The 27,476-nt window shown below is 40.4% G+C and overlaps 1 protein-coding gene across 9 annotated transcripts in view; it reads left to right on the plus strand.

Annotated features, from left to right (window-relative positions):
* The window catches only part of LOC129815162 (ephrin type-B receptor 2-like), a 175,724-nt gene that overhangs the window by 1,154 nt on the left and 147,094 nt on the right, over window positions 1-27,476 (plus strand). The window lies entirely within an intron of this gene.

Genomic DNA, 27,476 nt, shown 5'->3' on the forward strand with positions numbered 1-27,476 from the left:
TTGGCACCCAAAGTTTTCTGAGCTAAATATAGGTATTTATATATATTATGAATTTACACTTTTATTGTTAGACTTAAAAGAGTTTAAAAACACCCACAAATCGGCTCCAAGTGATTTTAATTTGGAAAATCTGCTCCCAAGTATTTCCACGCATATTTGAGAGGCACAAGGGTTGAAATTATTATGTTTTAGTCAAATATTATATCAGTTTGGGCTTCTTGCGGTCAATTTTCTGTCCATTTTTTTGTAATTATGTTCTGGCCTTGACCCTAAAGAAAAAATCGACATGGGGCTGAATCTAAGTTGATGATCCCTGCTGTAAAACCTACTGTACTTAGCCTACCAAGTGAATAAGAAGCTGATGCTATCTTCATGTAGCCTATAGTAGTTTTTGAAGAGAAGTGTGCTCCACATACCTTGATAGTCCTTTAGAGTTGCTAAATAAAACTTTGGTATATTTCAAACAGCATATAATTTAACTGGTATATTGGAAAAGGATGTTGCCTAAATTGTTACATAGGCAGGCCTAAATAAGCCTGGGAATTTGTACTTTCCAGTTGACATTTATAGTTGTAGAGTAGGTAGGTCCATACACATATCCAATGTTGTGTTCCACTGGCAAAATAACTAAATATTTACATTTTAGTGATTTAGCAGAAGCTCTTATCCAGAGCAACTTACAAGATCAGTTAGGGTTTAGTGCCTTGCTCAAGGGCACATCGACAGAGTTTTCACCTAGTCGGCTCAGAGATTCAAACCACAGCGTCCTTTTCGGTTACTGGCCCAACGCAGCTAACCGCTAGGATACCTGCCGCCCACTATATGGTAGTGTTTAGGCCTCTGTCTGAGCGTAAGAATTTTCACACTGAACATTTATACATAATAATTGTAAAATGCTATATTTTTTACAACTACAATTGTTTAGTTGTCTGATTACATTCTTTCAATGAAAATAGTAGAGTAGATGCTTTTGCTTGTCATAAAATACCAACCTATATGTATATTTTTTAACATTCACTGTAATTAGCAGTTGATGATGCTTAGCATCTGGAAATATTTTTTCTGTCCTTATTCAAAATAATAATTTTACCTATAAGAGAAACACTGTTTGCAAGACCCAGGGTCTAGGAACCAGACTCATACGCAATTTATAAAATCATTTCAATATTATTAACAATGGCTTTGTGACCTAGCAAATATATATATATACAGTATATATACAGTATATATATATATATATATATATATATATATATATATATATATATATATATACAGTATATATACAGTATATATATATATACAGTATATATATATATATTTTTATGTGTATATATATATAAACCTGTCTTGAGCTGCTATATTTTCAATTATATGTTATATTGTTATAACAACTATATTGTTATCATGAATTCATAGTATTGATATTATTATAATTATTTCAATGTCATTATTATTATTTTGTTTACTATATAAACAAATCTTAATTCAGTGAGGATTGTTTTCTACATTTTACTGGAGGTAAATTATCTAAGGCCAGACTCTTCCTATACATGTTCCGGTTTGAGTTAGTTCATCATAGTTGTTCATTTACATTTTCACCTGAAATGAAGAAAAAAGCTTGAATAGGAAAAGCTCATGGGTATTCGCCTTGATAAGGTTAGTGATAGAATGGAGTTCTTCTCTGTTAGCAGTCTTTGGGCTCTAGGGTCATGAGTGAGGTGGAACCACAGACAGTAGGATAGAAGCTGCTTCATGACAAATAATAACAGACCAATGTATTTTAACCAATTGCGTTGAATAGAGTGGCATGCTGTTTTCTCTTTCTGGAATGCAAACGTGGCTAGATGATGTATGAGACTGCAACATATATTTAGAAACAGCAATAAAAAACAGGCCTTTGTTTTGTATTGTGCAATGTGGCGGGCTAATACACATACTATGATGTCATTTAGTAGGCCTATTTTATTAAGAGTTTTTTATTTTGTTTGTGTCGCAACCGATCTATGTCATTAATGAAGCCATTTATTTGGCTATTCTCTTTCAGAATACATTTATTTCTTGGTCATTTACAATGTAATACAAATATTTGCACGTTCAGACAAAGGTTGCATGGAAAAAAATGCTGTTTTCTTTCTGGAGAGACAATTAGGCTAATAGTTACTCTTTTTCACATTTCTGTTTACGTAATTGAATAATCATTCATTACTATTCAACGTCACTGACGATAAAAGTATTGATTTCCGAACCCATATTTCTCAAGCAATATTTGCCGGCAACACTATTGTTATGTTTATTGTATTTCAGTTCGTGACTGGTTGGTCTCATCCCCAACCCATAACAGGCCCCCCATCTTACTCTTTGTATCACCCTAGCCGATCATCCAATGAAGTTGCAGGAGTAGGCCACGTATGAAAAATCGAGAGTTGAAAAAGAGGTCACTGCAGCCTTTTAAAAAAACAACACGTGACAGAGAGGAAAGTTGAAGTAAATCGTATTGACGGCTCTGATGTCATGATGTCAGAACATGGTTGCTTTGGCGAAGGTTCTTCTGTCGGGTTTTATAAAAATAAACGTCCAAGTACACCCATAGTCATTCCGGCACATCTCTGAGATCAAGCCTAATGTTGGTCATTGCATCGTGATTTAAAAAATAACAGATATTTTTGGGTGTTTTGATGTATCATTTTAAAAGCTAGCTAATAAGTATGTATATCTACCGTAATTGTATAGCCTAGCAATTGAAGAGAATACAAATAGCTATACTTTTATGTTTATGTTAGGCTAATTATTTAGCCCTACGTATCTTTTAATATATTTGGACAACATAGATTGTTTCATGTTTTATCTTTTGTTTAGCGTTTCTTGGACAAAGCAGGTGAACTTTCTATTACTGACAGGTGATATTCTTTCATCTACAGCTGTAACGTCTGCTTCCAACTCACACTCTCAAACACATGGATCCTCTGAACGCAGCTCACGTTCCAGCACACTTTCCAGCTCACACTCTCAAACACATAGATCCCATGAACACAGCTCACTCTCCAGATCCCAATCACCTGAATTCTGATCACCTGTTCACACACCTGTATGTCATTTACACACACTATTTAGTTCAGTTCTTTGCACCCCATCATTGTGAGGTATTGTTTGTTTTAAAACATATTTTTATTCGGAGCTCTGTTTTTTCCCGTGTTAGTCCTCCTGTGTATCATAGTTTTGGACATCTTCACTAACAATGTTTTTTTTGCCTATTCCCTGCCTGTACCTTTGCCTATCAGATTTCCTGTCATCAACCTCTTGCCTGATCTCCCGGACTACGTTATTAGCCTTTTTCCCTGCCTGTACTGTTACCTTTTTGGATTCCCTGTGTATGACCTTCTGCATGCCCCTGGACCCAGCTACCTGCCTCCTCCTGTGGTCCTTTACTAAATAAACACCTGCTGCGCCCTGCAATTGAAACCAGCACTCTGTCTCCCATCGTACTCATTACAACAGCTCTAACAACCCATAGCTTCGTATATGGATTTTAGAGTGGTTACATTTGGAGAGTGATGTAGCTAGTTATCTTTTAAACCATAAGACAGGGATGCTGTTGAGCTAAAATACTGTGGATTGTGGATTTAATGCAAGCCCCTGTTGATATGAAATCTTCTCGGTAGGCCTATGGTACGTTTTTGCAGGCAAGCTGTAATAAATGGAATCGAGGTGCTCAGTAAGATAACTCCTGTTATTCCAGCAGAGCCAGGCAGGCTTGTCTATTTATCTTCTCATTCTGTTTACCTTTGCATCAGCTGCAGGTGCATTACTTACCTCATACCAGGTGTATCTATGGAGCACATCATCATCAACAACAACAACAACAACAAAACAACATTTATCTCGCAAATCTTACCAGAGCTGTCATAAAGTGTTATCATGAAAGTATGTGTAAGCCCATTCACTCTTCATGCTATTTAAGGTCAGGCATAGTATTATAAAATCTAGTCAGTCATTGATTGAATCAGTTAACCACAAAGCTTTTGGCTGTACCAGACCTTTGGCTCTCTATATCTGATTGTGTATCTTATTACCCTTCTCCTATCTCTGGACTGGGTAAATACTGGGTAAATAATGGACTGTAAAATAAAGTAACCAAAGTTTGAATAAACATGGTTTATTGACTAGCTTTTTTGTGGAGTTATGATAATTGTAACAAAGTGAAGCCATTTAATTCAGTGTGAAATCATGATTTTTATTCAAATTCAATCGTCGCTCAACATTAAAAATTGCACAAACCGTCAACAGTATATTCCACCACCTCTCTAACTCGTGCATCAATAATTTGTGGGTTTAGATAACTGACAGTTGTAGAGATGACACCATGGATGAGACACTGTAAAAGAACTTGGGATCCAGATTACATATCTAAGGAAGGGAGTTGTTTTTTGTTAGTATCTAGTGAAAATGTCAGAGCGATATCTTAGGGCGCTTTTAGATATCCCCTTATGATCAGGATCCTGGAACGTTTGGTACCCTGATCCTCACAATAAAGCATGTGTGAAATGCAAATTAACCCTGGCTGAAACAAATCCTGAGTACCAGGTATTGTACTATTTTGCCCGTTGTAAACAAGCTAGCTTGTTAACGTTATGTAGAAGGTGTGTCTTGCTAATCGTACCATTGAAACGGTTATTTTCAGGTCTTGTGAAAACAAAATGTATTCTGTAGAATTCTCACAAATTTCTTATTTGAAAATGCCCTTAGAGATAGTAAGCAGCCCCGGAGGTTTGTCTGCGTAATGCGATTGCCTCCTCCAATAGGCTACAGTGGAAACCTGAGAGAAAACAGTGCTTTCACTATTTCATTCTTTGTTGTTCTGTTTTATCCTAACATGTATTTTTTGTTGTGTGTTGTTTGAAGAGAGTTATGAACATTTGCATTTTGAATCTGCCAAATTCGTATAAACCTGCTTTCAAATGTAAATTCAAAAGTCCCATTTAATTTGTACTTGTGTGGGGACTAGAAGTGTTAGCCTAACATGGAGGCGTTATGGTTTTTGAAATAGTAACAAAAGGCTATGAGAGGAGGGCTCTAAAATGGGATAAAATCAAGGTCAAATGAGCAACCATGCACAATCCTGTGTTTTCTCAGTCTACTCAATGAGCAGATGCATGGAGCTCGTCTGTACACCAACCACCACAGTAAACGTTTAACAGAATCTGCCTCTATTCAAGACCTAATCCATGCTGCCCAGGGCCCAGGCATTGTCACTTTGCATGCTAAATTTCAATTAGTGCTGGTACCAGTTGTTTCACTTGAGGTTGCGTGTCACATTTCGGGGACATCCATAGGCTACCTTGAGGATGAGTTTAATGCCGGGGTATCCGAGGGGCTCAGAGATGTTGGCCGATGGCGAGAGGGGATGCCAGTTTCATAAAAACGTGTTCTCTCTGCATGGGATGACATCATTGTGGCAAAATTTTGAACTGCCGTCTTTTGTTACGCGCATGTATCAGTGCCTCATTCTCCATCCATGTTCACTACACCATTTGTTCATCAAGAGCCAGTCAGAAAGAGCTTGCCCCCTTAGGTAACATACCATTAAAAAAACAATTTTCAACACTCTTCATTAATTTCAGTATTTGCAAGATAAAAATTATTCCAAGCAACAGCTTGATTTATAGTCATACTTTGATATTTCTTAAGTTTACATGAAACCTTGTTTAGATGGAAACATTTATTTTCAACCTCTCCCTCAACGTGATCAAGACAAAAGAGATGATTGTGGACTACAGGAAAAAGAGGACCGAGCACGCCCCCATTCTCATCGACGGGATTGCAGTGGAGCAGGTTGAAAGCTTCAAGTTCCTTACTGGGGTACATCACTGGGGCCAAGCTTCCTGCCATCCAGGACCTCTATATCAGGTGGTGTCAGAGGAAGGCCCTAAAAATTGTCAAAGACTCCAGCCACGCTAGTCATAGACTGTTCTCTCTGCTACCACACGGCAAGCAGTACCATAGCGCCAACTCTAGGTCCAAGAGGCTTCTAAACAGCTTCTAGCCCCAAGCCATAAGACTCCTGAACATCTAGTAAAATGGCTACCCAGACTATTTGCAGTGCCCCCCTTGCCCCCTCTTTACACCACTACTACTCTCTGTTGCCATCTATGCATAGTCACTTTAACAACTCTACCTACATGTACATACTACCTCAACTGACCGGTGCCCCCGCACATTGACTCTGTATCGATACCCCCCTGTATATAGTCTTGCTATTGTTATTTTACTGCTGCTATTTAATTACTTGTTACTTTTATCTCTTATTCTTATCCGTATTTTTGTGAAACGGCTTTGTTGGTTAGGGGCTCGTAAGTAAGCATTTCACTGTACCTGTTGTATTCGGTGCATGTGACTAATACAATTTGATTTCATTTTACTATTCCCAAAATGCTTTTTTATGGCTTGCCTCAGGATGGTCAACTGTGCACAACATAAGCTCAGTTGGAAAAATACAATTGAATAGGTCTAAGTGTAGAATTTCAACACCAACAGGTTTGTCAACACTAGAGGTACTGTGGAATGTGGACAATTGAGCACCTATGCTTTACATTAAATTGTATTCTTTACTGAGGATCATTTGAATTATTGGTCTTGGGTTTTGTTTTTCTAGCAGTGGTTAAAGTATAGGTGTGTTGTTCTACCCTAGGGCTATAATTTTTTTAGCCTGTGGTCAGAAAATGTGTTTTGTCTAAAAGTGAGACAATCTAGACACTATGACTAATGCCCCTTTATTCAACCTAACATTGTATGGCACTGTTAGGGCTTGCAGTGCCCTGCACTAATATTGGCACCCTGTCACGGCCGTCGAATGAAGTAGACCAAAGCGCAGCGTGGTGAGCGTACATATTCCTTTTTATTAGGATGACACCGACAAAAACAATACAAAACAACCGTGAAGCTTAAGGCTAAGTGCCACAAACAAAGTTAACTTCCCACACTGAAAGGAGGGAAAAGGGATACCTAAGTATGGTTCCCAATCAGAGACAACGATAGACAGCTGTCCCTGATTGAGAACCATACCCGGCCAAAACATAGAAATACAAAATCATAGAAAACCAAAACATAAAATGCCCACCCCAAATCACACCCTGACCAAACCAAATAGAGACATAAAAGGCTCTCTAAGGTCAGAGCGTGACACACCCTTGGTAAATATGAGCAAAACAGGCTGTGAAATGTTTTTCTTTATTGTTTATCCTCTTGGTCTTTCATTCAAAATATTCACAAAAATCTAACCTTTAATTAAAGTAAAATAATTGAAAGAAAAAATACATTCTGATCATAAAACAAATATTTTTTCCTTTGCCAAGATAACAGCTATCAGCTCTGAGTCTTCTCCTATAATGCGTAAAGAGGTTGGAGAACACATGGCAAGGGATCTGAGACCGTTCCTCCATACAGAATCTCTCCAGCTCCTTCAGATTCCGAGGTCCACGCTTGTGGACTCCCCTCTTCTGCTCATCCCACATGCTTTCTATGGGGTTTAGGTCAGGGGATTGGGATGGCCATGGTAAAACCTTGATTCTGTCCTCAGTGAACCATTTTTGTGTTGATTTTGAGGTGTGCTCATTGTCCTGTTGGGAGATCCAACCACCGCCCCGTTTAAGCTTCCTAGCAGAGGCAGTCAGGTTTTAATTTAATATCTGCTGGTACTTGATGGAGTCCATGATACCATGTATCTTAACAAGTTGTCCAGGGCCTTTGCAAGAAAAACAGCCCCACAACATCAAAGATCCACCACCATACTTCACAGTGGGGATGAGGTACTTTTCTGCATGGCTATCTTTCTGTATACACCAAACCCACCTCTGGTGTTTGTTTCCAAAAAGCTCTATTTTGGTTTCATCTGACCATAGAACCCGGTCCCATTGAAAGTTCCAGTAACGTTTGGAAAACTGGAGGCGCTTGAGTCTGTTGTTTGATGGCAGCAAAGGCTTGTATATGGCAACCCTCCCAAACAACTTGTGGTTATGTAGGTGGCGTCTGATGGAAGTTTTGGATACTTTCTGACCCAAATATCCAATTAACATCTCCAGTTGTGATCCTTGAGGATTTTTTTGGCCACTCTAACCATCCTCCTCACTGTGCGTGGGGTCAATATAGACAAACGTCCTCTTCCAGGCCGATTGTTAACATCTCCAGTTGCTTTAAACTTCTTAAGTATTGCCCTGATATTGGAAATGGGCATTTTCAACCGTTATTTTCTTTTAGCCATTTCCTGATTTGTCCAGCTCAACAACCTTCGGTCGCACATTATTACGGTTTTCTCGGGTCTTTCCCATAGTGATGGATGACCTTGAGAACTTGGCCTGTGTGTCACCTCATATTTATACCCCAGTGGAACAGGAAGTAATAATTGTGACACACATGTTTTGCAGAAAAATATTTATTTCATATGTATTTTTTTCAATAATTTTACTTCAGTTAAAGGTTCGATATTTGTGAATAATTTGAATGAAAGAAGAGGATAAACAGCAAATAAAAAAAATTCACAGACCTTTTTTCTCATATTTACCAAAGGTGCCAATATTATTTTGGGGGCTCCCGAGTGGCGCAGCGGTCTAAGGCACTGCATCTCAGTGCTAGAGGCGTCACTACAGACCCTTGGTTGATTCCAGGCTGTATCACAACCGGCCGTGATTGGGAGACCCATAGGGCGGTGCACAATTGGCCCACCATCGTTAGGGTTTGGCCGGGGTAGGCTGTCATTGTAAATAAGATTTTTTTCCTAACTGACTTGCCTAGTTAAATAAAGACCAAAACATAGTGGAGGGCAATGTATATTGAAGATTAGTCAGATTGATTGCATAATTCTGAGACAGATAGATATAATTATCATGTTTAATATAATTATATTATCTTCCAAGCTTCATACCTCTCAACACTGAATGTCAAACAGAATGTGGTTGATAATTAGTTCAGCTAATGATGTTAGAGTTGCTACACAGAGGTAAGGAGTTTATTCAATGGGAACACAGTTTCTGGCCAGTACCTCATCCCTGTGGGCTATATCTTGTTATTTTGAACTGTATAAATTCAATAGAAACTACAAAAGCAACCTAATGTGTACCTTTACAGGTATAACATTGTTATACCAATTGTTCAGGAACCTAGATTTAGGATAATGTTAATATATAGTTTAAATGTTTCAATCACAACTTCTTGATTTACAAATCACAAACCTCCAGCATGTCACATCCTACACTAAAAACTCAAGATGATGAGCTCCCTCCTTGTTGCCTGCATTGTTATGCATATTTAAAGCATACATCTCACAGCTTCTATACCTTCATTTGAATTGAGCTCAGAGGGTAAATGCAGCTGGTGTCAAGCCAAGTGAGGAGAAGCATACCCTGAGAGAGGTCAGACCTGGTCTCCGAGCTGCCCTCCATACACACCCCAGGTACTGTGCCACTGCCTCGCTGAACGGGCCCACAGAACACAAACCCAGCGGATTAGTGTCTAGCTCTCAATGTCCCCGGGAGCAGAGCCCATCGGCGGAGACAAAGAAAGACTGATTGCGTTGTCATCTGCATCACAAAGGGAAGCCTTTTCCACCTGAACCGTTGCCTCTGCTGCGCTGCACATCCTCTCTGGACCCACGTGACATCTGCCTTTTGTTTTTCTCTCTGTCTCTTTCTATTTTTCTATATCTCAGTTTTTTTTTTATTCGTTCTCTCCCCCCCCCCCCCCCCCCCCCCCCCAACTCTCGCCCCTCTCTCTCTGTCCCCGCTGTCTCTCCAGCGGTCGCCATATCAGCAGTGTGACGCCTCCCTCAGTGGGGACTGGGCTCGCTAGACTTTATGTAAGCTGCAGCAGATATGACCGATTTCAGCCCCCGTCGGTAGTAATGGGCCCAGCATGGCTCATCGTTTTCCTCTTCCGAGGGAAACACACTGTAACACTGGGTCTCCCCCCTGCCCTCGCCCTCACTGGCTGGCTAGCCACGGTGAGCTGCTCGGTTCTGCTCTGCTCCGCGCCAATATGCAGACACACAGACAAAGGTCCTCCACTACTCCTGTCCTGACAGACCAGACCTATCAGTCTCACTCTCTGGTACAGACAGAGCACCCTGACATGATTACCAGTGAGCTGACTGAGTTTTATCTGATTAGTGTGAGCTGGGAAGGACCTGGTGTCCAGTAACAGATGATGCTTGTCTTTAGTTATTGTACAGGGAGGTTGAGCACCAATGTGTAATGGTACAGTAGAGCAGATGAACTGTGGCTTGTTGCCTTCTCATGGTATCAGCACTCTAGTTCCTACTGTACATGTAGTTCTATTGTGAAGACTCAACGACTCTACCTAATGCTCAATATTTACGTATGTACCACACATGATAACTACCCCCTATGGTCATGCAATAATTGTTGTTTTTTAGGAATCAAATACCTGATATTATAGATAGCTAATCTGAGGACAGTACATTTAAAAGGCAAAAAAAGAGAGAACATTATTATAAAACCTTTTTTTAGTGTGATACGGGAGATTTTTGTTGGTATCTAATTGCATTAGCCTAGTGCAAAGGAAATTAACGAAGATAATGAACTGATTTGGCCCGTGGCTGTGACTTGACTGCATTCAGAGAGCAGGAGCTAATGTTTTGTTGTTCCCAGATTAATTCAGATACAGCATAAGTCAATTGTAAAACCTCTCAAATGCTCAAAGGGCTCTAGAGTAGCTACAGTTCAGACAGTCAGATTGGTGAAAGGTACTGTAACATCAGGGGTATCAACCTAACTTTTGGCTGAAGTTACACAGTGTTAGATGTGGCCACAGAGGCGTGTTGTACTGTAGACAGTTAAAGAAGCAGGGGCCATTTTGGTAACCTGGAATAGTAAGAGACGAGAGCAGCCAGGAGGAGAGAAATAAAGTGCTAAAATGGACAGAGTGGTAACTGCACTTCTTCTTAGCAGTTAATCGGCTGTATTCCAATTACCCAGGACTGCCCCAGGCCAGAGGGGCTAATTTTCTGCACAGACTTAGCCCTGGTATGCACACAGGAGTTTTACCATTACCTAGGGGTGGCAGGTAGGGTGTGATGGACTTACGGCAGTTTTGCTTGGAGGATTTAAGATGGCTTCAGAGAGTTTTCCAGATTTGAACTTTTCTTCCATGTCATTCATATCGAAGCTTAAAGAGAGTCTCTCTCTCTTTCTCTCTCTCAATATTACTGTTATTCTTTCTGCCTGTATTTATTACCGCAAAGCTATTCATATTGATAGGAATTGCTGAGTTTGATCTGCAATTACCAAGAATTCTCAAATATTTTTTAACACAATCAGAAATGGAAGTCATTATAGTGGGTTGAGGTAATCACCTCCTTTTAGAATTCTCAGACTGCTCCAGACAACCCCATATGGAGCTCCCTCGTCAATCTGCAAAGGCTTAGAGGCCTAATCAATAGCACAAGCTTAGCAAATATTTAACCCATAGCAACATTATAAGGATAACATCAATGAGGGGTCATTACAATTTCCCTTTTAATAGCTTGTATGATAAACACTCCATTCAACAGAGTAAGCACATTTGCATTTGCATAATCAACTCTCAGCAAGCAGGTTCAGGATGAGGCCGATAGGCAGCAGGATCTGTCAGACGTGCAGTTGTAAAGACTCCCACTGAGGCCATAAATTCATGTCTTGCTCTTGTTCCAACCCTTTATTCATTGTTATTTTACCCTAATTTCTACCCTGTAGGAAACACTACCCTTGAAACTCACACCACGTTTTGAGAGAAGCCAAAGACAGAGCAATACGTGTCCACTGGGCTCGATGAAACCATGTCTATGTCTAGGGATCATTGTAGCCATAAGGTAACACAGCTCACTGAAACAGGAGCACAATATAGGGATTTGAGGAGTGATGACTATTTTCAATACCTTCCTCAGGCTCAACATTTCAGATAGTATTCACGGTGGATCATTTGGAAGGGCAGCTGGGAAATCCATAGAGAATCTCAGGAGGCCTGCTGTGGCTGTGAAATCAATGCAGCGATCCTGCCAAGAGTGTTAAATTAAATGAATAAGTCATATGATATGGTTAAATTTGTAGAATGTTATTATTCATGTGGACCAAACAACTTTATCTGCAAATAATGCAAGCTGACATTTATATCAGTGGAGCACCCCTTATACCCACCATCCATCAGTCATTTTTAAGTTTACAATAGCCATGGCTCTTACGTGTTGAGTTGTGGACTGAATGACGAGGTAACAACTCTTGCAGAAAGCTTTTACAAAAAAAGGATATCATACAAACAGGAAACAACTTGTTTGTAACCTAGAGACACATCATTGTGCTATTTTAACGGAACACTCACATACGTCTGATTAAAACTGACAGTGTATTTTATATTTTCTCTTGAAATCCCCTCAGTGAATCAATATGTGTATCAATTTCATAGCATACATAGGTGGAGCTAACATCTCTTTACAAATATGCTTTTTAAAACTATATTTCTTTACTATAATGATTAGATTATTCTCTCATGTCTCAACAGAGCTTCATTACCAAGAGTCCTGCATATTTATATCTTACTTTAAATAGTTTAACCTTGCCTCTTCCCAAACAGTACATTTTTTCACAAGCCATTGGTGTTGTGTGGCATGCATTGCATGCAAGTGTTGTGACTGTATAAGTCAATTGATGGACTTGCTGTTAGAAGCCTGCCTCTTGGAGTGATTGAAAAAACATGTTTGGGGTTAGACCTGCGTCCCTGTCCCTGCACAGTTTTGACAGGGTGCATGTCAGAGTGGTTGGCTAAACCCACTCCGTACCTGCCACCGCGTTGAGTGATGACATATAGGTAGCATTATAGCTCCTCCTCCCCCTCCCTCCTCCCACCCCTGGCTGAACACAACCCTGCTGTCAAGTAAGAGGAATGAGTGGACACTCAGAGAGTACCAGGCTTAAACCCTTACTCTGGCAGCAGCACAACTCCCTGGACATATTCAACTGTTTTCCATAGAGTGTTACCGCAGAATGTTACTTCACTTTATTACAGAATGATGCTTAGCCTCAAAGAGTATGGGAAAGCATGGTTGAATACTGTAGTGTCATGTGATTTAGCGTTGCTGCCCACAACATAAACCAACAAACCAATAGATTATGCAAAAGTATTTCCTTTTGGTCTTGGTGTTTATGGTAAGCTGTCCTACTTTTTAGAAATAGACATTCTAAATCTTATGGTGGTTTTCCTGTGGACAGACAAGCTTCTGGCATTTGCACAAACTCAACACGCCTATGTTCATACTCACAAATATACACATATGCTCTTACACTCACACACTCTCCTTATGACTAACTCAACACCTGTCTACAATGCTTTTTGGGCATTATGGTGTTAGCATGGAAGTCAAGAGGCCTGGAGGAGGATTAGACTAGGTGTGAACACAAGGCCGGATTAAAGCTGATTTTTTAACTCATATTTTGTCACCTAACGTTCACACTTGTCGGTTAGTCACCACACTCACCACACACTGAATAGTGAGTGACTCAATTAAAATATATATTTTTCACCAAATATGTATACCATCTACATAAGTTGAGACTTTGCAATGATGCCTGGTTGTATGTTTTGTTTATTTCAGATCCAAGTATGATTTCTGCCTCAGTCTACCAAACATACTGTTGAAGTGGAATGTTGATGGATATGTCTTTACAGAAAGCTTTTAAAAGCAATGACAAACAGGCCCTGAATCTGTCAATTTGTGCGATAGACTGCCAATTTCAAAGACCATTCTGTAATGACCTTAAATAAGTACATACTCTCTCTCTCTCTCTCTGGCAACACATTTTTTTTTATTTTGGTAGATATGTAAATGCAGTTATATAAATGATCTAAGCATTGTTGCAGGGTATTATATGTTGCTTTATCCGTGCAGTGTAATTGCGTGTCATTGCAGCTTAGTGTGAGTCTGAGCTGAGGAACCACTGTTGCATAGTTAAATAGCAAATGAAATATTGAAGGACATCACCAACATATAGACTGGTAATATGGCTAAGATTCAGCAGCCCCCTTAGTTGCCGACTTAGCATTCCACAGACTTCTGAATGTTGACGTTACTGAATAGACTTGACAATAATGATTCTGCTGCTCGATTGAGAGTATCAGATTGAGGATTCGAGATGGCTTAAGGTTAGTACTCTCAGTGATCGGGGACATGAGACATTTGACATAGATATTCAAAGCCTCTTTTGAAAAGCTAATTTAAACGTGTTGTCTACACAGCCATGTATGACATTTAGCCTATTTAGTAAGACAGCCTCCTATGGATTAGATTAGACATGTCAGTTATGTGAGGTGACATCCCATGAACAGTACTGTGGCAACTTGGTATATACAGTATTGATACAACACTGTCAAGGTTAAAATGTACCTTGTATGAAGTGGTCTAGTGGTTTCTGTTATCTTCTTATGGCTGAGATCCCGCTAACGTGATCGATATGACAACAGCCAGTGAAAGTGCAGGGTACCAAATTCAAACAACAGAAATCTCATAATTAAAATACAATTTTAAAGGTAATCTTGTTAATTTCAAAAAGTCTTTACAGCGAAAGCACCACAAACGATTATGTTAGGTCACCGCCAAGTCACAGAAAAACACAGCCATTTTTCCAGCCAAAGACAGGAGTCACAAAAAGCAGAAATAGAGATAAAATTAATCACTAACCTTTGATGATCTTCATCAGATGACACTCATAGGACTTCATGTTACATAATACATGTATGTTTTGTTCGGTAAAGTTCATATTTATATAAAAAAATCTCAGTATACATTGGCGCGTTATGTTCAGTAGTTCAAAAAACATCCGGTGATTTTGCAGAGAGCCACATCAATTTCCAGAAATACTCATAATAAACTTTGATCAAAGATACAAGTGTTATACATGGAATTTTAGATCCACTTCTCCTTAATGCAACCGCTGTGTCAGATTTCAAAAATGCTTTACGGAAAAAGCAAACCATGCAATAATGTGAGTACGGCGCTCAGTGCCCAAACCAGCCAAGAAGATATCCGCCATATTGTGCAGTCAGCAGAAGTCAGAAATAACATGATAAATATTCACTTACCTTTGATGATCTTCATCAGAATGCACTCCCAGGAATCCCAGTTCCACAATAAATGTTTGTTTTGTTCGATAATGTTCATCATTTATGTCCAAATAGCTACTTTTGTTAGCGCGTTTTGTAAAGAAATCCAAAGTCACAAAGCGCGTTCACTAGGAGCAGACGAAATGTCAAAAAGTTCCGTTACAGTCCGTAGAAACATGTCAAACGATGTATAGAATCAATCTTTAGGATGTTTTTAACATAAATCTTCAATAATGTTCCAACCGGAGAATTCCTTTGTCTTCAGAAAAGCAAATGGAACAGAGCTTGCTCTTACGTGAACGAGCGTCACGAGCTCAAAGCATTCTGCCAGACCTCTGACTCATTCCCCTCTCATTCGGCCATACTTCACAGTAGAAGCATCAAACAAGGTTCTATAGACTGTTGACATCTAGTGGAAGCCTTAGGAAGTGCAACATGACCCATATCTCACTGTATCTTCAATAGGGAATGAGTTGAAAAACGACCAACCTCAGATTTCCCACTTCCTGGTTGCATTTTTCTCAGGTTTTTGCCTGCCATATAAGTTATGTTATACTCACAGACATCATTCAAACAGTTTTAGAAACTTCAGAGTGTTTTCTATCCAAATATACTAATAATATGCATATATTAGCAACTGGGACTGAGTAGCAGGCAGTTTACTCTGGGCACCTCTGGGCACCTTATTCATCCAAGCTACTCAATACTGCCCTCAGCCATAAGAAGTTATTCAGCTTCGTCTATGACTACAGTTTACACAATACAATGTATATTTCCAAGTTCAACACAGTTAATGGATCATGCTCCTAATGTATTTGTCTGATTGATGCCAAAGCCTTTTGGCTGCAAACTCTTAAGGATTTTTTTCAAATAATGTGTATGTTGGACATGCAGTAGACAGCTGTACAACTAGAATCTCCATCAGCATCAATAATTATATTAGACTATGCCTGATTTATTAAGCAACATATGACACATTACTGGTCTTACAAACCTCAAAATGATTTCAAGAAGTCTAGTCTCGCAGCTAAAACATTTCAGAAACTCAATTGAAAAAAATGTCTTGGAGCTTTTGATCAGATTGTCATTTGGCTGGATGATAACATTATTGAACACTTTTAGTTAACCCTGATGTCCATAAATGTTCTGACAATGACAAAGGAATTGTGTTCATTAATTTACAAGTAATTCAACTTTCATGGAACGTCCCATTGGAGTTCTTGGAATGTTTTCACAAGGAAGGTTCTCAGAAAATGGGATAAATCAAGGTTGGAACTTAATTGGAATAATTGTTAGTTGGGAAAGTACTACGTGCCCTGTAACTGGCACTCTGACTCAAGTTTCCATTTGAATCTCAGGTGCTGCATTTCAGAAAGTGAATGCCACTCAAGGAGAGAAGAAAGATGAAGATATGGGTTTGGATGTTTTCATTGCCCAATTGTGGTTAGTTTTAGAGAATCACGAGAATCACAACATCTAATCCTTCATCCGACAAAAGGAGTGAATACAACCTTTCTGGTGTCCCACTCATTTTGGCTAGCTGGAGGGCACTTCTCAATGGCCCACTCTCAGAACAAAAGGATCTGCACTTCAAAACAGCACGTTGGCTGCCATCTTTCTCTCCTTCTGTCCCAAGTCTGTTCAGAAACAGTATTTTCTTCCTCTACCTGTCATCCTCATGCAAATGTGAAATATTAATAGCTTAGAAGTGGGGTGGAAATCTCACCCCAGAGAAAGGCATTACCTGTCACTCTGTTTTGCATTAGGACTTCATCAGTGCCAAACGATTTAAAGGGCTTTTGCTCAGTTGTTAGGCAGACATGATTGCGCCTGTGGCCATAGGGAAACATATGTGCTCAGTTTAAAGGCGGCATGCAGGGCCAGATGTGTGGGTTGAGTGGTGTGCTTTTCTCACACTTGAACGTGTGTCAAAGCCAGTGTACAGCTGTCTGAAGACTGAAGAGTCAGTCAGGCTATCTCAGGAGGAGGAAACAGGTGAGAAACAGGATGTCTAATTGAGCTGGTTAATCTGGTTAATTAATGTGCTGTCAACAAGCATCCCTACCCGTGATAAAGGTAAGCTCTTATGCATCCTATTAGTGTTAGGTTAGTAGTGAGAGCAGATCAAAACTACAGAAAATATGGAGGTTCTGTAAAGGAAATCATTACTTAACAGTATATTTAGATACTATTGGCAGAAGTGCACGGCTGTGATTTCCTGTAGGAAACGCTGCATGCACTGGGGCTTACAGGTGTAGGATGACAATCCCCCTCTGCTTCCATCAGCTATAGTCCAAGCTCTAGCTCCAGATCCAGCTCCAGCTCTAACCTCAGTCCCTCCTCTGTGTGTGTGTGTGTATGAGGGAGGGATGCAGAGGAGGGAGGGTGGTGAAGGGGGGAGCATCTGACCCCCCTGCCAGGGAGTTTAAGACCAGAAGGGGGAGCTCTCCTCTGGGGTTTAGAGGTTGGATGCCATTTTTTCAATCTAAAATAAACGTCAGTCTTTCTTCTAAACTAAGCTAGAGATGTTTTTATGACCATTTTTCATCTACATGGCCATTTTTCGTCTATCGTCTACACTTGATGCTAGCTAGCTAGCTAAGCTATCGTTTGCAAAGCTAACTAGCTAGATAGCTAAATATTATAGGTAAAAAAGCTTAGCTTGCTGCTAAAGAACTTGCTAAGACTATGTATGTAACGAACACTGAACAAAAATATAAACACAACATGTAAAGTGTTGGTCCCATGTTTCATGAGCTGAAATAAAAGATCCCAGAAATCTTCCATACACACAAAAAGCTTATTTCTCTCAAAATGTGTACACAAATTAGTTTACATACTTGTTAGTGAGCATTTCTCCTTTGCCAAGATAATCCTGATTAAACAGCATGATCATTACACAATAAAAGGCCACTTTAAAGTGTGCAGTTTTGTCACACAACACAATGTCACAGATGTCTCAAGTTTTGAGGGAACGTGCAATTGGCATGCTGACTGCAGAAATGTCCACCAGAGCTGTTGCCAGAGAGTTGAATGTTCATTTCTCTACCATAAACCCCCTATGTAATTTTAGAGAATTTGGCAGTATGTCAAACCGGCCAAACGGATATAGCAAACAAAGAAACGTCCTCTCACTGTCAACTGCGTTTATTTTCAACAAACTTAACACATGTAAATATTTGTATGAACATAGCAAGATTCAACAACTGAGACATAAACTGAACAAGTTCCACAGACACGTGACTAACAGAAATGGAATAATGTGTCCCTGAACAAAGGGGGGGTGATAATCAAAAGTAACAGTCAGTATCTGGTGTGGCCACCAGCTGCATTAAGTACTGCAGTGCATCTCCTCCTCATGGACTACACCAGATTTGCCAGTTCTTGCTGTGAGATGTTACTGATGGTGGGTTGTGCCCATAGGTGATGTTGTTGCCAGTGATATCTGTTGAGGACCTGCCTTACAACAGGCCTACAGGCCTACAGTTGTTACCATTAAGTACCTGTCCCGCAGGTATGATGTTTGGATGTACCGATCCTGTGCAGTTGTTGTTACACGTGGTCTGCCACTGCGAGGACGATCAGCTGTCCGTCTTGTCTCCCTGTAGCGCTGTCTTAGGTGTTTCACAGTACGGACATTGCAATTTATTGCCCTGGCCACATCTGCAGTCCTCATGCCGCCTTGCAGCATGCAAGGCACGTTTACACAGATGAGCAGGGACACTGGGCATCTTTTTTTTTGTATTTTTCAGAGTCAGTAGAAAGGCCTCTTTAGTGTCCTAAGTTTTCATAACTGTGACCTTAATTGCCTACCTGTTAGTGTCTTAACGACCGTTCCACAGGTACATGTTCATAATTTTTTATGGTTAATTGAACAAGCATGAGAAACCCTTTACAATGGCCTTTACAATGAAGATCTGTGAAGTTATTTGGATTTTTACGAATTATCTTTGAAAGACAGGGTCCTGAAAAAGGGCTATTTCTTTTTTTGCTGAGTTTAGTATTTCCTAGATTTTCCCAAAAACGGATGTCCCACCCTGGAAACGAGAGAAAGGCTTATTAACCTTACAGCCCCTTTTCTGAGCCAGAACTAGAAGCCAGTGTTGCTTAGCTACATGTTGATGATTTGGTTTGTGCAGAGTTGTTGGTATCTTTTAGTGATATCTAGTTCTTAAATGACAGTGATGTCTAGATTCTGTTCCAGGTGAAGCCTACTGCCCATTTATAAAGGAAAATAAAAAAGATTTAACAGGTTCTTCCTCCTCTTCTTCTTGTAATCAGTTTCAAACGAGACCCAGCCACAGGGTTTAATTTGCCATCAGCTTCTTGTAGAGTGGATGAATAGTGCATAAGGGTTCCCTGCTCCTTCATAGATTTTCAAGAAAAAAAGGACGATATTAAGGCATCTGGGTTTTTTGGCGTTTGTTTTACTCTACCTGTGTTCGAATACCCATACTAACATACTGTATACTACATATTTAATGAGTATATACTACATTCTATATACTATTAGTTCATTTTAGCATACTATAAACGAACAGTTGAGCGTACTAGCTCTTTGCCTGTCTACCGGAAGTTGATGCTTGTCACGATCGTCTTCTTGAGGGAGAGAGGACCAAGGCGCAGCGCGTGAAAAATACATCTTCTTTAATGAAGGAAAAAACAAACACTTACAAAATGAACAAAACAAACGTGAAGCTAAACTGAACTAAGTGCACACATGCAACATAGAACATAGACAATTACCCACATAAACCTAGTGCCTATGGCTTTCTTAAATATGGCTCCCAATCAGAGACAATTAATGACATCTGTCTCTGATTGAGAACCACTCAGGCAACCATAGACACAGCTAGACACCTACACTAAACACAAACCCATCTACTCTACTTAACCCCCTAAACCATACAACCACCCTAGACAATACAAAAACACATACCTTCCCCATGTCACACCCTGACCTAACTAAAATAATAAAGAAAACAAAGAATACTAAGGCCAGGGCGTGACAATGCTGCTGCTTTGCAACCTCTTGCTAGCTAGTTAGCATAACAAATGACTAGTTAGGCATTTTCCGACTTCGCGTGTGTTCTTAAATTCAATGTGGAGTGCCAGAGTGTGCTCATAAATTCAGAGCGTTGTTAGATTCTCTGTTTGTAAATTCAGAGCGTTTCGCTCTCGGAAGCGCACACTGGACGCCCGAGCCGCGGAGTAGGGGTTGATTTGAGCGTTCTGACTTTACAACAGCAGTCAAGCACCCAAGCTAATGTTGGCTAGCTTGCTAGCTACTTCCAGACACAAATGAGACCACTCTGACCATTTTACTCACCCTAGCAGAGCTGGTTAGGCAGTTTTCATGTTATCCAGAGCATTGGTGACTGTAGCTGTGCTGCTGGCAACAATTTAAGTACGCTTTTTTGCCGACGTTTACTGACACCGGCCATATTCAACGGCTGTTGAGCGCTCGTAAATTCATTATTCTGCGCCCTAGTACACTCAGAAGAGAGGGCTCTGAAATTGGAGTAGATAGCTGGAGCAAATCTACGAAAGCACCCGAATGTCCATTGATAATGCACAACGACTATAGCATTTAACTAAGCTAAGAATGACGGGAATAATCAAGTCAAATAACGTTGCGTAGTTAGATAGCCTATAGTTAATATACTGGCATGCTTGATGTAATGATATGCTATGTGGTTCGTAAGGACAGCATAGCTAACAAATTGTGTTAGCTATCATAACGTGTTTGGTAACTTATTTGAAAAGTCATTACTGTATTACATTGCTCAACATTTTCTTAACATTTGTCATAATTAGTTAAAGCAATGAATTTGTATCTGCTCTCGTACTTCGGCTGCATATTTTCCACCTTTTTCTTCAAATCTGAAAACAATGTGAAGCCACTCCCATTTCAAGAAGAATTGCATTATTGGCCCTAAAGTACGGAAATAGTGTCCCCTGCGTGTATACTTCATATTTTGGTGAATTTATTTTCGACATCCGGGAGCTTTTGGCATACTAACTATATCCATACTATGACCAATAAGCATACTATATACTCAATTCACGTCACAAATAGTATGGTTAGTGCGGTTAGTATGAGTATTCGAACACAGCTTCTGTTTAATTACAGACAAAATCAGCGTTTTTCAGTAGGTCTCCATTAGTGTTGCACGGCATATCTAAACTTCTGTGCTTTTCGATACTAGAACATGAAAAACGGTTTGGTTGTCACGTTCTGACCTTAGTTCCTTTTTTATGTCTTTATTTTAGTTTGGTCAGGGCGTGAGTTGGGGTGGGCATTCTATGTTGTTTTTCTATGTTTTGTTCTGTTGGTAGATTTCTATGTGTTGGGCCTAGTATGGTTCTCAATCAGAGGCAGGTGTCAGTCGTTGTCTCTGATTGTGAGCCATATTTAGGTAGCCTGCTTTTCATTGTGTGCTGTGGGTGATTATTTTCTGTTCTGTGTTTTGCTTCACCGTACAGGACTGTTCGTTTGTCGTTTTTGTTCAGTATTCTTATTAAAACAATATGGACACTTACCACACTGCGCATTGGTCCTCTTCTTCCACCCACGACGAGTGTTACATTGGTACTATAATTTTTTACTTTTTGTATTTCTGTCAAATGTGTCTCATGGATCAAGCCTGTCTATCAGCCTGACTTGCCTAGTTAAATAATGTCTCTCATGTCTGTCCAAAAGATGATCCTATTATAATTACTGGTTAAAGAGAGAGCGTGTATTTTCTATGAAAGAAAAAAGAAAGGGAAAGGGGGATACCTAGTCAGTTGTACAGCTTAATGCATTCAGCTGAGCTACTTCTATGCAAATTTAGTTAATCAGTACAATAAAACAAATCCCAAATGTAAGGGAAAGAGATTTTCATCTGTAGTCCCATAAAATCAGCCATAACAAGCTCAATAACTCAATGCCTGCACACCTATTGAATATGCATTTACCTGTATTGTGGATAGGCCTAGGCTACATCTTGATTTATCCAGTTTATCGATAGAGATTTACCATTCAAATAAATCATGACCATTATGTAGTTAGATTGGTAAAAAAAGTCTGATTGTATGACTGTATAATTGATTAATTAATGCATACATGGCTCTCTCTGAAAAATATTGATGTAAAAAAAATCAACTGTAATGATATTGAATTCAAAAGATGCCCAACAATTGAACAGAGCAGAAGCTGAGTTTATCTGTCTGGATCAAGTGCCATTCTGTGACTTTGGCTAATATGCCTTATTTTTTTGCCGAATGATTGTTTTAACGTTTCGGTATCGCTTTGTTATCGAGTATCGTGATGTATTGCATATTGTGATACTAAACCTGGCATCGGTGTCGAAGTCAAAATTCTGGTATCGTCTCCATAGCGACAAGCCGCAGTCACCTTTATGTGGGGCTTAACGACTGTTGTGATCAGGGCTCAGCGGTGGGTAAGAAGCATTGCTTATAGCTGTGCTCTCTTCTGTCAGCATCATACACCTTTGACAGAGAATGCACAGAGGATAATTCTCCCTGCATTTCTCTGACTCTGAAGTGTTATAATTCTAATCCAGTCAAAGTTGACAACAGCAATGCCGTTGCTCATTTATAACTGTAAACGTGGGTGGCTTGGCGGCCCTGCAGCCACTGCCAACAGCAGTTTACACGGGTGAGTAGGAGTCTAATGTGATTTTCACCTTGACTAGGTTCCTGGTGTCCTCCATGTTGGTCAAAACTATCTGACAGTCAGGGGTTAAATCTCTTTACCCCTCCCCTGCCTCTCTCTCCCATCTCCCCCGCTATCTCTCCCCTCTCACTCTTTCTCCATCAGGGCCATTAGTCTCAGCCACCAGTCAACTCAAGGCAGATTGTATATACAACACGCAGGTCTGGGCACAGGGGGACTCTCTCCAAACAATAATCAAATGTTTTGGTTGGAAAGAACAATCCTGGTTTGGATATAACGAATGGCCTTTCCCTGTCAGCAGGGCATTTAATATTCAAATTATTCATGTGGTTCTTGGCAGGCTCCAGTAAAGCAATGCATTACACAGGCCCAGGATGTTTGGTACCAGAGCTGTGTGCAGGAAAATCATGTCTAATCATCTCATTGTGTAGAGAAGTCAGCATCATCTGATACTATCATACAGTTCCCACCCAGTGTCTAATGATGGTCCACTAACACATCAGGAGGCTCAAGCTATCTTGCCAGATATTGCAATAGGTCTGTGTAAGGTCATAGTTGATCATTGGAGGCAGATGTAAATGCTTTATCAGAGGATATGAAGTGCATCACTATTTGTAATCATCAACATTACAGGCAGTCGGGTGAGGACAGAAAGGAGGTTTCACTTAACACTTAACCTTTTCACTTAAACATGATGTGCCTGTATGTTCAGTTCAATTAACATATCATGGACGTTCAGCTTCCTTCATCTCACTGAAACATGCATACTGTGCCATTGTGCACAACTGTATTGTGTGCTAGCACAACAGACCAGGGGGAATTCAGCAACATTGTTACTCAGCATAAATCTTGCATAGGTAATATGCCAGATAATAAAGTAAAGATTATTGAATCCATGTAGGGCTGGAATTGATGTTGGACTGGGAGTCCAGTTGACTCAACTGTGTGTCCTGGAGGACTGTCTATGTTTCCACTGGAGATATTCCTGCACAAGCACTGTATGGCCTACTGGCCTGCAAGGATTATATATGCTGCACTTGTTGTTTCACTGCTCTACTTTCCCCCACTGATACTGTAGGATTGTATAAGAGAGAGTGCATGAGAGAAAGAGGGTGACTGTGTATATGACAAGGGCTGGAAGATCCCAAGATACCACTATGATTTATTCTCAGCATGTTCTTGATGTTTCCTTTCCTCTAGCTTTTTAAGTGACATGTCTGGTCAGTTAACGTAAGGATTGGTCAGAGCAGGAGCTACAGAGCAGCAACAACAACTGCCAGATTGGCTGGGGATTTGGTCTGCTGTGTGTCACCAACCGGCTCAAAGTCCGTAAAAAAATGGCAGACAATGTGGAGATAAGGAATAACAAAAATATATGTATTAACTAAAGTAACGTAAATACAATTAACAATGGTGTGTAATCAGTAGTGTGAGTGGTTGAGTGCATAAATGTGATAATGAGGGGTGTTGAAAGGTGCCAAATCAAACAAACAAAACAGCCACAACCAAAATCTAACAGTGTGCCTGCATGGAGAGAGTCTCCTCAATGAGTGGGGAAGAAGTGTATTTATCCCGGGACACACCCGGCCCAGGTGTGTCCCATGTCGCTGACGACCCTCCCAGCTCCACCCATCGACATCATATTAAGGAAAACAAGAGCAAAGAGAAAGAATTCGTCAGACAAAGTGGGAGGGTCGTCACTTAATTACCACTTCATATTACCCACAACTTGAAGTAAACACGCACACAAACACGAACACTCTTATCATGCTCCAAGGAAAAATCGAGTTAATCTACAGATTAGTGCCCAGATTTGATTTTTAGAAGCCCCAATGGCTGCTTTTATGAAATGGAAGAGGAAATAAAAACTTGTGTGCTGTGGGGCTGGATCTTGATTGTGTAGCCTCCAGGCCGCCGGGACCTCTTCTCTATGGCTATCCCCTCGGGTGTCTCCTGTCAGGTCTGACACAGAGCCCATGTGCACTGGCCCTTGGCCGTCCTCCAGAGGCTGTCCTCCCCTCCCTCAGCCTGTCAGGGAGGTGGAGCCCCAGGTCAGAGGTCACCTACTGGAAGCTGCCACATGGTTCACTGTCTGAAAATCAAATTTTGAGATGCCCCTGACACAACACGCCAGATTCATGTCCATAACAGGCCACAAAGAGGCATGGTACTTTGGCTTTTTGGATGTTGAGTGATGTAGTGGTTAAAGTACCTGTATGCTAATGACTGGACGTTGTTCTTTGTTTAAATGGGCATCTCTAAATAGATAATGGCCTGTTCATCCTTGTGCATGTGAATATCCACCACAATCTAGCTATACTGTTATTCATAATCAGATAGATTGTCCTACCTATGTAAGTAGCATGGCTTTAGCACAGTCGATTACAATTGCCCTACCATGTGAATCTACAGTGCCTTGTATGGCACAATTCTTTAGGGAGAAATGGCTAATTCAATTGGATTGCTGTTTCAAAGGTGAAAATATAACCCACGTCTTTACATAAAATAATCACATAATAAACCTTGCTTTGGAGAGAGAAACACATTACCCACCACACACTCAGTCTGACTCAATAGCAGTCAGATGTGGTCCCTGATGGCGGGTAAGACATTGAGTTACACACACATACCACTTCCCACAATCTGACACCATTTTAGTGCTGATTGTTGGATCATAGCATATAGCATATTTCTTTGCTGCTTAGATAGAAAATGTAATGGCTGCCTTGAAAGCAATATTACAGAGGGTCTAGTTTGATTACATTGTATGTATTTTTTTCGATGTAAATCACACCCCACTATTTTACAGTGTCATTTCAGGGCAGTCTTCTCACCTTGATAACTTGAAAGGCTCAGCAATGCATACTGTGTCATGGGTGGTTTGAATGAAATCCATGTACTTTAGTGACCCTCTGGATGATGGGATAGCCAGCCTGCACTGTAAAAAAATATGTGCGCATCTACAGTGCCTTCAGAAAGTATTCATACCCCTTGACTTATTCCACATTTTGTTGTGTTACAGCTAAATAAATAAAATGTCTCACCCATCTACAGACAATACCCCATAATGACAATGTGAAAACATAATTAGTTGTCCTAAATCACCTTTGGCAGCAATTACAGCTGTGAGTCTTTTGGGGTAAGTCTCTAAGAGCTTTGAACACCTGGATTGTACAATATTTGCACATTAATAATTTTTTTCTATTTTACCCCCTTTTTCTCCCTAATTTTGATCTTGTCTCATCGCTGCAACTTCTCAACTGGCTCGGGAGAGGCAAAGGTCGAGTCACTGCGATGCAGTGCCTTAGGGAGTGCCACTAGGGAGGCTGTGCCACTGTGCCACTAGGGAGGCCCTACATTATTATTTTTTAATTCTTCAAGCTCTGTCAAGTTGGTTGTTGATAATTACTAGTCAGCCATTTTCATGTCTTCCCATAGATCTTCAAAAAACTAACTAGGCCACTCAGGATTTTTTTTTGTCATCTTGGTAAGCAACCCCAGTGTATATTTGGCCTTGTGTTTTAGGTTATTGTCCTGCTGAAAGGTGACTTTGTCTCCCGGTGCTGAAAGGTGACTTTGTCTCCCGGTGTCTGTTGGAAAGCAGACTGAACCAGGTTTTTCTGGTCATTTGGCAAGGAATGTAGCTTGTGTATCCCATCAGTTAGATCCGTTTTTATAGGCATGCATTTCTGTAGGCCTTACAGGAGCTTGTGTGCACACTCAGCACGCGTGTAGAGGGAGCGGTCGGAACGCAATTGAGTGAGTGAGACACGGAGGGGAAAGGGAATTTAAGGAGAATAATTATTTGATGCTTGGCTTGGCTTCTTGTTTGTTGTGCCCCACAAATCCACATGCACAAATGGAACACAAGAATCAAAGCAAATGAACGTTGTCTTCAAGACAACATTTTGACCAAATAGTTTTACAGTATTTGTAAAAAAAAAAGAAGAAAAAAAAAAAAAAAAGATCTCTGGTGAAGATTGAGTTTTGACTTCCGTTCGAGTGCTCGTGTACTTGATTACTCATGCCCATTTGTAATGCTAGAGCCATAAAGGCATTGGTGAGGCAGAGCCCACCGGTGCAGCAGGGTTTCTGAAAAGCCATCTTTCACACTGTTGAAGCTGTGGCAGGAGCGCTGTACAATAACCAGATGCTAAAAATAGCCTGGATGGCCCAGCCAAGAAATGCTGCTGGCCTCACTCCAGTGAAAGGGCTGTGTTTGCGACATGCTCTCCCTCTTTGTTCTTCCCCTCTTTGGCGGATGGTGGGTCGTTAGGAGAATGCTGATGCTGATGTCTCTGCTTGCCTGGCCTGCCTGCGTTGTGTGTGTTCCCTGACTTTAAATAGATTTTAAAGCAACAGTGAGAGAGTGTACCCTGAGTGACATGAGATGCTGGTGTTTGTTGCATCTGTTTGGGTAAAAGGTGAAGTGGTCATTTGCATGTATTCTACTTAGACGGAAAACATATGTAGAACAAAATAACTGCAAAATAAATTAACTCAACATATGTTTCTGCAGTGTAATGTATTCTCTGGCAGTTTATGTGTGGTGGTGGACAATGGTGTGGTCTCCTTTCAGAGTTGTTATGCCACTGACCCATGGTACCACGCATATACTCCTATATTGACTTCCAAGAGCTTAGACATCAGAGTGCTA

This window comes from Salvelinus fontinalis, chromosome 18 (assembly GCF_029448725.1).
Source record: "Salvelinus fontinalis isolate EN_2023a chromosome 18, ASM2944872v1, whole genome shotgun sequence".
Classification (NCBI taxonomy): Eukaryota; Metazoa; Chordata; class Actinopteri; order Salmoniformes; family Salmonidae; genus Salvelinus; species Salvelinus fontinalis.